General features: G+C 39.8%; 1 protein-coding gene across 2 annotated transcripts in view; it reads left to right on the top strand.

Annotated features, from left to right (window-relative positions):
* The first annotated feature begins 492 nt into the window (after positions 1-492).
* The window catches only part of syt1a (synaptotagmin Ia), a 183,920-nt gene continuing 169,983 nt past the window's right edge, over positions 493-14,429 (top strand). For both annotated transcript variants that reach the window (XM_060903782.1, XM_060903783.1), the window contains exon 1: positions 493-699. The gene's annotated coding sequence lies outside the window, so the exon portion shown is untranslated. The remainder of the gene's footprint in view (positions 700-14,429) is intronic.

Consider the following 14,429-nt stretch of genomic DNA (forward strand, 5'->3'; position numbering starts at 1 on the left):
ACGGTGATGGAGAGAGAAAGAAATGAGAGGGGCACGGAGAGAAGAAAGAGGAGGACTATAAAGAAAGATGAAGAGTGAGAGAAAGAGGATAGATCGACAGAGAGAAAAGAAACAAAAATTGAGGAAGTAGACCGTTTGGGGGAACAGCTTTCAGAACACCAGGTGTGTGTGTGTGTGTGTTTACAGCCCCCTATAAAGCACAAAAGCAGAATGATGTGGGCGAGTGACTCTCCTGAGAGAGAGAGAGAGAGAGAGAGAGAGGAATGAGATATAGGGAGCCATAGCTGATGAGTGAGGGAGCATGTGTCAGGAGAGAGAGAGAGAGAGAGAGAGAGAGAGCATGTGTTCGAGTGATGTGAGTGACTGAGAGAGAAAGAGAGAGAGATGCAGGGAGGGATGGAGGGAGAGGGCGGGGATGGTGTGGGTGGGCGGGATGCTGGAGTGTGAGCGATGCTCAGAGTGAGTGTGTGCGAGAGAGGGAGTGATAGAGGAGAGACGGAGCGCAGGCTTTCAGAGCTCTCAGCGGGTGTGGATGTAGAAGAGCGAGTGCTGGGTTTCATTGTGTTTGTCGTTTGGGACAGAGACGCTCGTGTCCCCCTCTTCCTCTTCCTTGACCTCCTCCACATCCAATCTGTCTATCCTTATCCTCCATCTCCACTGGTTAAGGGAGGCACACGGGAGGAGACACCACGCTGCCAGGTAGGGACGGACGAGTGCTACTGTACGGGACGGAAGGATGATTAGATGGTACTCAGATTAAATAGATGATTAAATATGGAAAAGAGAATTTGGAGAGAGAGAAAGAGAGCATGATACTGGATGTGGAGGGATGGAGGGAATCTACTGTACGAGGGGAAAGAGAGAGAGACTAATACAGTGAATACAGTATGAATGGATTTTAAATATCAGCGTATTTATGCACTATAATGTATATGTATGATATACGACAGAATAAATGCTGTGTGTGTGTGTGTTTATCATAATTCTATTCCATATTTATTTATTTATTTATTTATTTATTTGTGACTAAATTAAACTGTACCCATCACGGCAGAACGATGCATCATGTACATATAGAAACAAGCGTACAGTGTGTGTAATTTGAATTTTATTTAATTCTACACATTATGCGTGTTCCTGAAATACACACACATACAGTACCTCGCTAACATGGTGATGGACATGAAACTGAATTAAAAATAGAATTATCAAACGGAAACCACAAACTAAAATGGATTACACTGTAATTTTAGAACCTGTGTGCGCGCGCGCTGATATATTTACACCAAGCGGGACTGATTTTATACTGAATAATTATTTTACTTCATCTCTATAGGACACGTGGTTATTACGTGTTATTATATAAGAGAGGGTATGGATGGGCGAGAGAGCATGTGTCAGAGTGAAGAGAGAGAGGTTTGTATATACTCTGTGAAAATTGAACTCTAATTCTTTATTTTGTACCTCAATTAAGCCAGTTTCCTGTATATTGTACACAATATTATATTTAATTATAAATTATTGACTCACACGCGCTGAATGATTGATATTATACAGTGTAGTGATTATTATTTGTATATCTTTTTCAGTTTTATATGATACAACAAAAATCCAAACACATCCCACAGTAAAACGAGATCTCCTTACCTCCTCACGTGTTTCTCAGAGGTTTATCATGAGGTTAAACGACACGTCGGATTCGTTCAGCTGCACCACGACGTTTACTGCCAGTGTACTGAGGGAGATCCGGATCCATGTGCAGTTTTATATTCTGTATAAAATGCAAAGTACGCTCCCCGGCCATTTTAATAGGAACTCGTTGATGGCTCGAAGATCCCTGTTCTTGGCTGCAGGAGTGGAACCCAGTGTGGTGTTCTGTTTTCTGTTGCATGCTGAGATGCTTTTCTGCTCACCACGGTTGTAAAGAGTGATTATATGAGATGCTATATCCTTCCTCGCAAAAAAAAGCTCGAACCATCGCGAATCTGTCCATTTTCCTCTGAGCCTCTCTTATCAACAAGGCGTTTGTTTACTTTCCACCCACAGAACTGTCACTCACTCACTCACTCGATGTTTTTTGTTTTCCACACCACTCTGTGTAAACTCTACAGACTGTTGTGTGTGAACCCCAGGAGGAGATCAGCAGCTTCTAAAATACTCAAACCACCACCACCATCAGGCTCAAACCAACACCCATGCCACAGCGAAAGAAAGAAAGTCACACAAAAATTGAGATCACAATTTTTTTTCCCGTTCTGATGTTTGAACATCGTTAACTGAAGCTCTTGATTTGTATCTGCGGGATTTGATGCGTCGTGAATCGGCTGATTAGAGATCTGCATTAAACAGGTGGATGTAGGGGTGTTATTTATCTCATCTCTCATCTCATTATCTGTAGCCGCTTTATCCTGTTCTACAGGGTCGCAGGCGAGCTGGAGCCTATCCCAGCTGACTACGGGCGAAAGGCGGGGTACACCCTGGACAAGTCGCCAGGTCATCACAGGGCTGACACATAGACACAGACAACCATTCACACTCACATTCACACCTACGCTCAATTTAGAGTCACCAGTTAACCTAACCTGCATGTCTTTGGACTGTGGGGGAAACCGGAGCACCCGGAGGAAACCCACGCAGACACGGGGAGAACATGCAAACTCCACACAGAAAGGCCCTCGCCGGCCACGGGGCTCGAACCCGGACCTTCTTGCTGTGAGGCGACAGCGCTAACCACTACACCACCGTGCTGTCCTCAGTTATTTATATGTAAAATAAATACTTTAGTCAAGTATTTAGATGAGCATATCCGAAATACTCTCTATACTTCTCTCAAATCCTTAGATTAGCCTGTAAAGTACTCGACAGGATGGTAAAGTAGTAAATTATACATCGCTCGAAATATCATCAGGACACTGATAGTAGGGGTAAATTTATAAATGCATCTTTTTTTTTTTTTTACAATTTAGATCTGGAATTTCTATATTTTTGTAAAGCAGCTTTGTGAATATTCAGTCTTGTGTATTTATTTAGAAATAGTGTTGTTTACAACTCCAAATACTGGATTTAGACAAAAATACTCCTTGTGTACTACTCTTCAAATACAGTGGTGCTTGAAAGTTTGTGAACTCTTTAGAATTTTCTATATTTCTGCATAAATATGACCTAAAACATCATCAGATTTTCACACAAGTCCTAAAAGTAGATAAAGAGAACCCAGTTAAACAAATGAGACAAAAATATTAGACTTGGTCATTTATTTATTGAGGAAAATGATCCAATATTACATAACTGTGATTGGCAAAAGTATGTGAACCTTTGCTTTCAGTATCTGGTGTGACCCCCTTGTGCAGCAATAATGGCATAAACGTTTCTGGTAGCTGTTGATAAAAGTCTTGCACACCAGCTTGGAGGAATTTTAGCCCATTCTTCCGTACAGAACAGCTTCAACTCTGGGATGTTGGTGGGTTTCCTCACATGAACTGCTCGCTTCAGGTCCTTCCACAACATTTCCATTGGATTAAGGTCAGGACTTTGACTTGGCCATTCCAAAACATTAACTTTATTCTTCTTTAACCATTCTTTGGTAGAACGACTTGTGTGCTTAGGGTCGTTGTCTTGCTGCATGACCCACCTTCTCTTGAGATTCAGTTCATGGACAGATGTCCTGACATTTTCCTTTAGAATTCGCTGGTATAATTAAGAATTCATCGTTCCATCAATGATGGCAAGCCGTCCTGGCCCAGATGAAGCAAAACAGGCCCAAACCATGATACTACCACCACCATGTTTCACAGATGGGATAAGGTTCTTATGCTGGAATGCAGTGTTTTCCTTTCTCCAAACATAACGCTTCTCATTTAAACCAAAAAGTTCTATTTTGGTCTCATCCATCCACAAAACATTTTTCCAATAGCCTTCTGGCTTGTCCACGTGATCTTTAGCAAACTGCAGACAAGCAGCAATGTTCTTTTTGGAGAGCAGTGGCTTTCTCCTTGCAACCCTGCAATGCACACCATTGTTGTTCAGTGTTCTCCTGATGGTGGACTCATGAACATTAACATTAGCCAATGTGAGAGAGGCCTTCAGTTGCTTAGAAGTTACCATGGGGTTCTTTGTAACCTCGCCAACTATTACATGCCTTGCTCTTGGAGTGATCTTTGTTGGTCGACCACTCCTGGGGAGGGTAACAATGGTCTTGAATTCCCTCCATTTGTACACAATCTGTCTGACTGTGGATTGGTGGAGTCCAAACTCTTTAGAGATGGTTTTGTAACCTTTTCCAGCCTGATGAGCATCAACAACGCTTTTTCTGAGGTCCTCAGAAATCTCCTTTGTCCGTGCCATGATACACTTCCACAAACATGTGTTGTGAAGATCAGACTTTGATAGATCCCTGTTCTTTAAATAAAACAGGGTGCCCACTCACACCTGATTGTCATCCCATTGATTGAAAACACCTGACTCTAATTTCACCTTCAAATTAACTGCTAATCCTAGAGGTTCACATACTTTTGCCACTCACAGATATGTAATATTGGAAAATTTTCCTCAATAAATAAATGACCAAGTATAATATTTTTGTGTCATTTGTTTAACTGGGTTCTCTTTATCTACTTTTAGGACTTGTGTGAAAATCTGATGATGTTTTAGGTCATATTTATGCATAAATATAGAAAATTCTAAAGGGTTCACAAACTTTCAAGCACCACTGTATTTAGATTAGCATATTAAACATTGAACATCAGACTACGTTCATATCGCCAGGCTGAAACGACTCGTATCTGATTTGATGTGTTGTTTTTGGGGCTGTGTGAACACACAAATCCCATCTTGTCAAATCAGATTCAAGTTGGCTATGTATCTGAAGGAGAACGCTCAGATGTGGAGGGGGGGTGTCCGTATGCATGCTCTGATTTCCGTCTTCATCAGCAGTACCGTCAGAGCCACAAAACAACAACGGAGGAGCTGTGAAAACAGTAAAAACCAATCAAACTGTCTGGCTTTTTTCTCCTTCTCGACCTGATTGTGTCCAACTGATGAACTGTTTGTCCTCCAGATGTGGACATGAGCTACTAGTGCGTCCATTTAGTCAGGTTTAATACCACAAGTCGTCTCATAAATATGACGTTTTTTGTTGTTGGAGACGCAGACGACTGGTGCAAAAACGTATCCGTGTGTTCATGTGTGTCGCTTCGGAGGACAGACGCGTTCACGTTACAGTTACTGTAGATACAGATCACATGGATGGACAAATCTGATCTGAGCAAAAAATCAGACTTGGACAGTGAGGCTGGTGATGCGAACGTAGCCTCATTTACTTCACCTCAAATGTTCAAATGCATATCGAAACTACTCGAGGATATTCAGTTTACTCAATTACTCTTGAAAATTCAATTTTCTGTGCTCGGAGTTTTATTTCACATTACAAATTTCACATCATATCACTAACAGGTATACGACTAATATCATGTTGTGCACTTTATCTGTAGTAATAGAACTGTAATGAAATCCACTCGCTAATTTTATAGTTAATATTAAAGCACACAGACTGTAATTTCTGCTTATGTTTGACTAATAACTCTATTAATATCAGCACAAACGCTCAGCTGTACCGTCACCACGAGCCCGGTTCAGTCCATCTGCTTACCTTTTTTAATGTAAAATTAATTAGTAACGTGTTTGTGTTTATTTTACACAAATTAAAATTAATTAGTGTAAATTAAACACAGGGCGGCACGGTGGTGTAGTGGTTAGCGCTGTCGCCTCACAGCCAGAACGTCCGCGTGGGTTTCCTCCGGGTGCTCCGGTTTCCCCCACAGTCCAAAGACATGCAGGTTAGGTTAACTGGTGACTCTAAATTGACCGTAGGTGTGAATGTGAGTGTGAATGGTTGTCTGTGTCTATGTGTCAGCCCTGTGATGACCTGGCGACTTGTCCAGGGTGAACCCCGCCTTTCGCCCGTAGTCAGCTGGGATAGGCTCCAGCTTGCCTGTGACCCTGTAGAACAGGATAAAGCGGCTACAGATAATGAGATGAGATGAGAAATTAAACACAACACACCACAAACATAGTGTAAATATGTCCGTGAACACATGGCCCGTTTATCTTCTCTACTCTACAGGATCTACTCTTAAACAGATGTCGCTCACACAGCCCACTCCTTCTGATTCGCATAGAGTTTAATAAACGGTTTTTGATTCGTGTGTAGAAACATCTGTAAAGCACTCCTAAACCTAATACATCATGTAATATGGAGAGTAAATAAGTAGACCCGAGTAATTAGTCTACAACCCTGATTCCTAAAAAGTTGGGACGAAGTACAAATTGTAAATAAAAATGGAATGCATTGATGTGGAAGTTTCAAAATTCCATATTTTATTCAGAATAGAACATAGATGACATATCAAATGTTTAAACTGAGAAAATGTATCATTTAAAGAGAAAAATTAGGTGATTTTAAATTTCATGACAACAACACATCTCAAAAAAGTTGGGACAAGGCCATGTTTCCCCACTGTGAGACATCCCCTTTTCTCTTTACAACAGTCTGTAAACGTCTGGGGACTGAGGAGACAAGTTGCTCAAGTTTAGGGATAGGAATGTTAACCCATTCTTGTCTAATGTAGGATTCTAGTTGCTCAACTGTCTTAGGTCTTTTTTGTCGTATCTTCCGTTTTATGATGCGCCAAATGTTTTCTATGGGTGAAAGATCTGGACTGCAGGCTGGCCAGTTCAGTACCCGGACCCTTCTTCTACGCAGCCATGATGCTGTAATTGATGCAGTATGTGGTTTGGCATTGTCATGTTGGAAAATGCAAGGTCTTCCCTGAAAGAGACGTCGTCTGGATGGGAGCATATGTTGCTCTAGAACCTGGATATACCTTTCAGCATTGATGGTGTCTTTCCAGATGTGTAAGCTGCCCATGCCACACGCACTAATGCAACCCCATACCATCAGAGATGCAGGCTTCTGAACTGAGCACTGATAACAACTTGGGTCGTCCTTCTCCTCTTTAGTCCGAATGACACGGCGTCCCTGATTTTCATAAAGAACTTCAAATTTTGATTCGTCTGACCACAGAACAGTTTTCCACTTTGCCACAGTCCATTTTAAATGAGCCTTGGCTCAGAGAAGACGTCTGCGCTTCTGGATCATGTTTAGATACGGCTTCTTCTTTGAACTATAGAGTTTTAGCTGGCAACGGCGGATGGCACGGTGAATTGTGTTCACAGATAATGTTCTCTGGAAATATTCCTGAGCCCATTTTGTGATTTCCAATACAGAAGCATGCCTGTATGTGATGCAGTGCCGTCTAAGGGCCCGAAGATCACGGGCACCCAGTATGGTTTTCCGGCCTTGACCCTTACGCACAGAGATTCTTCCAGATTCTCTGAAACTTTTGATGATATTATGCACTGTAGATGATGATATGTTCAAACTCTTTGCAATTTTACACTGTCGAACTCCTTTCTGATATTGCTCCACTATTTGTCGGCGCAGAATTAGGGGGATTGGTGATCCTCTTCCCATCTTTACTTCTGAGAGCCGCTGCCACTCCAAGATGCTCTTTTTTATACCCAGTCATGTTAATGACCTATTGCCAATTGACCTAATGAGTTGCAATTTGGTCCTCCAGCTGTTCCTTTTTTGTACCTTTAACTTTTCCAGCCTCTTATTGCCCCTGTCCCAACTTTTTTGAGATGTGTTGCTGTCATGAAATTTCAAATGAGCCGATATTTGGCATGAAATTTCAAAATGTCTCACTTTCGAAATTTGATATGTTGTCTATGTTCTATTGTGAATACAAGATAAGTTTTTGAGATTTGTAAATTATTGCATTCCGTTTTTATTTACAATTTGTACTTTGTCCCAACTTTTTTGGAATCGGGGTTGTAATTAAACACCCATATAACGACAACATCTCAAACTAACAGTAGTTCCTTTGTCACCTAATGCACTTCACTTCAAGGATCAGTACAAATGATAGCATATAAAAGAATACTAGTGCAGTGCTTCTCTTCTCAGTACTTAGATCAGCATTTTGTAATTACTCGTATTCCTGTTCAATAGACTATTGGATATAAATATATACTGTATTTTTCAAAAATCTAGCATACTCCAGTACAAGTACTTCAGCAACCATTCTGTATAAATACTGTAGCGTATTTCTGTTCGAGTACTTACACTCGCATACAAACACATTCTAATGCACTTCTCTTAACTTCCTCTATGAAAATTACTCGATAGTGTACATAAAATATTCTAGTGTACTTCCGCAGTGTTTAGCCTCGCCCTCGGGGGGGGGGGGGGGACTCTAGTTTATTCCTGTGCATGTACTCAGACAAACATCTCATTAGGAACACCTCTACATCCACCAGCCGATCCCTGCACAGCAGCACGATGCGTCAAATCCCGCAGATACAAATCAAGAGCTTCAGTTAACGTTCAGTGTTCAAACATCAGCATGGGAAAAATTGAAGAGTTTGGTTCCAAAATGCTATAAACACCAAATTTGAAAAATTGAAACTCTCGCCACCAGACCATCAGCAACAGTGGCGGCTGGTAGTCTTTCAAACAGGGGAGGCTGGTCGGTTACGATATTTCCAGATTTTAAAAGAAAAAACACATCAATTTTGCCCATACTCTTGCCTCTGATCTGGCTGATTGTTGGCAGGGTCACAAACTGTGAAATAATAGGTTCTTTTGGCCCATTAGCCTACTTTCCAATATATATGATGGTGGTGTTGGGGGGGGGAGAGGTATATTTTAACATTTTATATTTTAAAATTGTGGCATGTTGTTTAAAAATTGATCATTATTGAAAGCAGCTCTTTGTCAGGAACCTCAGCAGTAACAGCAGAGTGTTCTGGAATAGGCACAAGCACTGACCTTGGGGAGCCAAACATAGAGCTGGGTGCCACACATTTCATTCAATGACACTTTCCCTATATTTTACTTATTTTGACTGAGAAATGTTTTATTGACAATTTTGATAACCCTTCACTTTTAATCCAGGTCCGTAGTGTGAAATGTTCTCGGCTGTGTTTTTGTTTAAAAATGTTTTCCAAATTGTAGCTGTGTTTAATTCATATCCAGAAAAACATATACTAAGTAACTTTAAAAACGCACATTGATAAAACTTGCTGAATTCATGCTGAGTTTATCTCAAGAAGAAAAGAAATATATCACAATGGAAAAATAACTTCGTTCCGCCTGAATAAGTTCCAAATCTGTGCTCAAATCAGAATTTAAGGGAGTTGTACTCAATAACGTACAATATGACTCGGGTAGTCAATGACATGGACAGGCTTTAATTTTCAAACAAATTTTGCATACACTGTACACACACAATCTTGCCTATAAATACCCGGGGGAAATGATGGGAAAATTGTCATTATTGAAGATGCCACGCCTAAGCCAAAATCAACGTGAACAGGCCATCGGGATGTTGCGTGCCGGAAGTACACAGACAGAGGTCGCCCGGCACTTCGGTGTTCATCATTCGACCATTTCTCGTTTGAGTCAGCGTTACAGACAGACAGGGAGCACCAGGGATCGTCCACGCCCTGGTCAGCCTCGAGTCACGACGCCAGTTCAGGATCAGCACATCAGGCTAGCTAACCTCCGTGACAGATTCCTGACACCCTCAGTCACTGCTGCCACGAAGAGTGAACGCCTTGTTGCAAGCAAACGGAGGTCATACACGATACTGAACCTGTAATTTCGTGAACATGGACCAACTGTCACTTTGAATTTTTTTATTGTGAATTAATTCTTGAGTTTGACAATAAATGTCCTTTATCGATGTTTCAAGATGTGTGTGCATTACATACAATATCATAAATTTCAAATATATGCATGGATCTAAAGTGATATCGTGTTGAATTCCATTGTGCGTTTTTAAAGTTACTTAGTGTATATTCCAATATAATATACTCAGCATAAACATTTTAAATAGATTCTATATTTTTGGTATTACTAAAGTAGCCTGTTTACTGTTGTTGATGTGGGTCGCTTGCTGTTAGCCAATTCACTTTCTCGTACCAGGAGAGCTGAAAGGAACGAGTATTATTCCCTACCTTTTTCACCAAGTCAATTTGAGGCGTTGGTCTACCCTGCTCTTTAATTTTAATTTTTTCCTCGAAAGGAAGACTGGCAAATGGCTTCGCCAAAATTAAATCAGCAATGCTTGGCCTCCGTGCGCAGCTTTCTTGCTAGCTGACTAGCCCCCTCAAGTTCAAGTTCAGTCACTCAAATAAACAAAATTTCTGGAACTAAGATAGCAAACTTGACAGCACTGTATTTACACTTTATTTACAATGAAAATATATACAAACTAAAAAAGCTGGTAGAAACCGTATGTAATGAATGAAATCGAAATGTAAGCCAAGCTCTTACAATACACCACAGCACTTGCGAATCCGCATGGGACTGAACTGAAATTCACCGCTGCCTGTCTATAGTTGAAACGAGCTGTCAATCAAAGAAAATATCCGGCCGCTTTCACCAATCACCAGTCTCCTCGCGGAAAGCTTTGCCATGTCCCTCCCACTGTGAGGCTGGGAGTCTGGTGGGCGGGCGTTTTCGCAGTATTTGTCCAATAATCGTCTTGCATTTTGAGATTGAAAAGCGCAGAGCTCCCAAATGCCATTGAAGTCCACTGAGGCTGGGCTGCATCGCGCTGTCACGAGGGGGAAAAACTCACGCACACATTAGGCGAACTGGGGAAAGTTATAACGGAATGATTTCGCACTGTAGTTGGGTTGAGCACATATATTTCTATGATTCTGGATCTGAAATAGCAATGTTATAAGGTCGGCTATAACATAAGCCTAGCGCAATTCATCCTACACGATGTTCGTCATTTTTAGAGGAGGCTGAGCCTCCCTCATTGTCTTAGAGCAATCGCCCGTGATCAGCAATGATCATAGCTTACTCGTACCATATTCAGTTTTCGTCAAAACGCGATATCTGCCATTGATTTACACACTGCCTTTCATTCCATTCATTGCATTTCATCACCGATTTTTTTTTTTTCCCTCAAAACCAGACATATCCATTTGGCCAATCAGAGGCCGCCATTGCCGTGAAGTCTTCTAAGATGGCTGCGTCCATGAAGTAGGAAATCGCTTCAGCACTTCTCGCATTTATTGGACAATTTCACGCTGAATTATGAATAATTTCGATAAAATAATCTACAAAAAGATTAAATAATCTGTCATGAAAGAACACGGTTAAATGCACTTTAAATAGAAAGGGCTATGTAGCATTTTGGGGGAAAATGCCGTGGCGTGGATATGTAGCGACTTGACAAAAAAAATAATTACTTGGTTCAGTTAAAAGCTGTTAATTAGTTCTGGATTTCATTTTTGAAGTTGATGATCATTAAGGAGTTAGTCAATACATTTTAAAACAGGATACAGTGGTTTTCCTTTTATCACTTCCTGTAATCAGAAAAAGTGATTTTTCTCGAAACAATGGAATTGGAGATATACGGTATAGCGTTTAAGAACCAGACTCTTCAATTGTGATCTCAGTTTTTGTGTGACACCTTTCTTTCTTCTTTCACTGCGGCATGGGTGTTGGTTTGAGCCCAGTGGTGGTGGTTTGAGTATTTCAGAAGCTGCTGATCTCCTCCTGGGGTTTTCACACACAACAGTCCGTAGAGTTTACACAGAATGGTGCGGAAAACAAAAAACATCACCGACTGAGTGAGCGACAGTTCTGTGGGTGGAAAGTAAACAAACGCCTTGTTGATAAGAGAGGCTCAGAGATCAGAAAATGGACAGATTCGAGGTGATTCGAGATTTTTTGCCAGGAAGGATATAGTAACTCATATAATCACTCTTTACAACCGTGGTGAGCAGAAAAGCATCTCAGCATGCAACAGTAGAACACACTGGGTTCCAGTCCTGCAAAAAAGGCCTTATTAAAGTGGCCGGGGAATGTTTATATATTAAATGAGTTTATAGGAAGTGAGTTTCAACATGTATATATTAATACACTGAATAATAATATGTGAAATCTGTTAAAACTATCCAAACCAGGAAATCATCGATATATTATTTTCAAGCAGTAAACAATCCCAGTGTGTGTGTAGTGAGAGAGAGCGGTGTGTGTGTGTGTGTGTGTGTGTGTGTGTGTGTGTGTGTTTCCCGTGCATTTTTCCTGGCGGTTTCTACACCACAGCAGTGTGTTGTAGTGTGTGATGGTGTGATTATATAATACACTGAACACTATATTAAATTATAGAGTACAAACCCAGAGAGGGAAATGGATTATACAGCTTCAGACTGAGGGGGAAAAAAAACCCTGAAAGACCACAGTGTGCATGTTTTATCATATTCTCGCTCCACATTAGAGCATTTGTGATTGATATTATAGTGAATATCGGATCCGATTACACACTGAAAAGGCAGAATGGAAGTGGATCGGAGTGTAATTGTAGAAGCAGACAGAGTGACAGGACCGGACATATGTTCTCTGATTTATTTACACCACCGTACTGTCTGTTCTCTGTGATTTATATCACACAGGATATTACATTTCACTTCATAAACTCAAACAGATGAGACAGAACCAGACCGTTATCGTGGTTTTGGGTCAGTTGTTGTTGTTATTATTATTATTATTATTATTATTATTATTATATGCAAAAACACAAGCAGAAACGGACTCTGTAGGATTCACAAACATGTTCCTGTAACACGTTAGTGCCGAGTGGAGATAAATATTTAACTCTTATATAGATTTATATACAGTACAGTACCAGTCAAAAGTTTGTACACCCCTAGTCTACTCATTCATTCATCAGTGTTTCTGTATTGTGACGATTCTCTACATTGTAGAACAACAGTGAAGGCATCAACACTATAAAATAACATCTGGAACACATATGGAATTATGTGGTAAACAAAAAAAAGTGTTATGATATTTTAGATTCTTCAGCGTTTCCCTCAATGACACTTTGCACACTATCGGCATTATCTTAACCAGCTTCACGAAGGAGTCACCTGGAACGCTTTTTCAATTAGTACGTGTGCCTCGTCAAAAGGTAATGGACGAGTTTCTGGCCTTCTTAATGTGCTTGAGATCAAACAGTAAATGGTAAATAATAGCAATACAGTAAATAGCCCTATTCAACGCCACAACTGTAGTAATCCATACAGTATTATGTCAAGAACTGAACAACTCCGTAAAGAGGAACAACAGCCATCGCTTCATGACTTTAAGATATGAAGTGACTTTTAATTCATAAAAGTAAAGAATTAGAAGGCGTGTCCAAACTTTTGACATTGAAATGTTTTTCATATACTATATAATGATAATTCAGTTACAGGATATTGGCTGAGATGTGTTTGTTTTAAATGCAGTTACATGCATATCTATTGAATATGAAATACAAAGATAGATAGATAGATAGATAGATAGATAGATAGATAGATAGATAGATAGATAGATAGATAGATAGATAGATAGATAGATGTTGTGTGTACATCGATGTTACACATTAACATTCTACATGCACATTATCATACTTATTAATATTAATTTCATGAATATTTAATGTGATATATCAATATGTTTTAATCCTGTATCATGTATATAATGTATAATTTATATATTTGATAGTATTGCATAATATAAGATTATGCAAAGAAATTCATTAAGATACATTCAGGTTAGCATGTATACACTTCTCTGTTACATAGTTCTGTGCAAAAGTCTTAGGCACATGTAAAGAAATGCTGTCGACCAAAAATACCTTTAAAAATAATGAAATTTAAATTTCATTTAAAAAATACTATAAACAGTAATCAATAAGCCATAATAAATGAAACAAAGTCAGTATTTGGTGTGAGACGACCCTTTGCAGTGAGGTCAGTTTTATGTGGAAATGAGCTGTAGGTTTTACTGAGCATCTTCCAGAACCAGCCACAGTTCTTCTGCACACTTTGACTGTCGCAATCGCTTCTTCATTTTACACCAAAACCTAGCAGCCTTCATTATGCTTTCTTTTTTAATCTGAAAAGTGCTCTCTAATGGAATATACTGCTCAGATACAAAAAAAAAAAAAACTGTAACATTTTAATTTTGTGCTAGAAAACAAAATAGGGACTTTTGGAAAATGTTTTTGTACTGACTCGATAATGTAGAAGTCATAACATAGAAACCTATAACAGAGTTTGTATGAAAAAGATTAGGGTGCCTAAGATGTTTGCACAGTACTGTAGGTCATTTACTACTTTAACCAGTGCTGTCTCTGTGCTACGATGAGGTCTAAATCCTGACTGATGCATTCCATGGATGTTATTCCTCTGTTGATATGAGCATAACTGCTGTGCTACAGCTTTTTCTAGGATCTTAGAGATAAAGGGGAGGGTTTTTTAAAATTTATTTTTATAGGGTGCCTAAGACTTTTACACAG

Source organism: Neoarius graeffei, chromosome 21 (genome assembly GCF_027579695.1).
Source record: "Neoarius graeffei isolate fNeoGra1 chromosome 21, fNeoGra1.pri, whole genome shotgun sequence".
In the NCBI taxonomy this organism is placed as follows: Eukaryota; Metazoa; Chordata; class Actinopteri; order Siluriformes; family Ariidae; genus Neoarius; species Neoarius graeffei.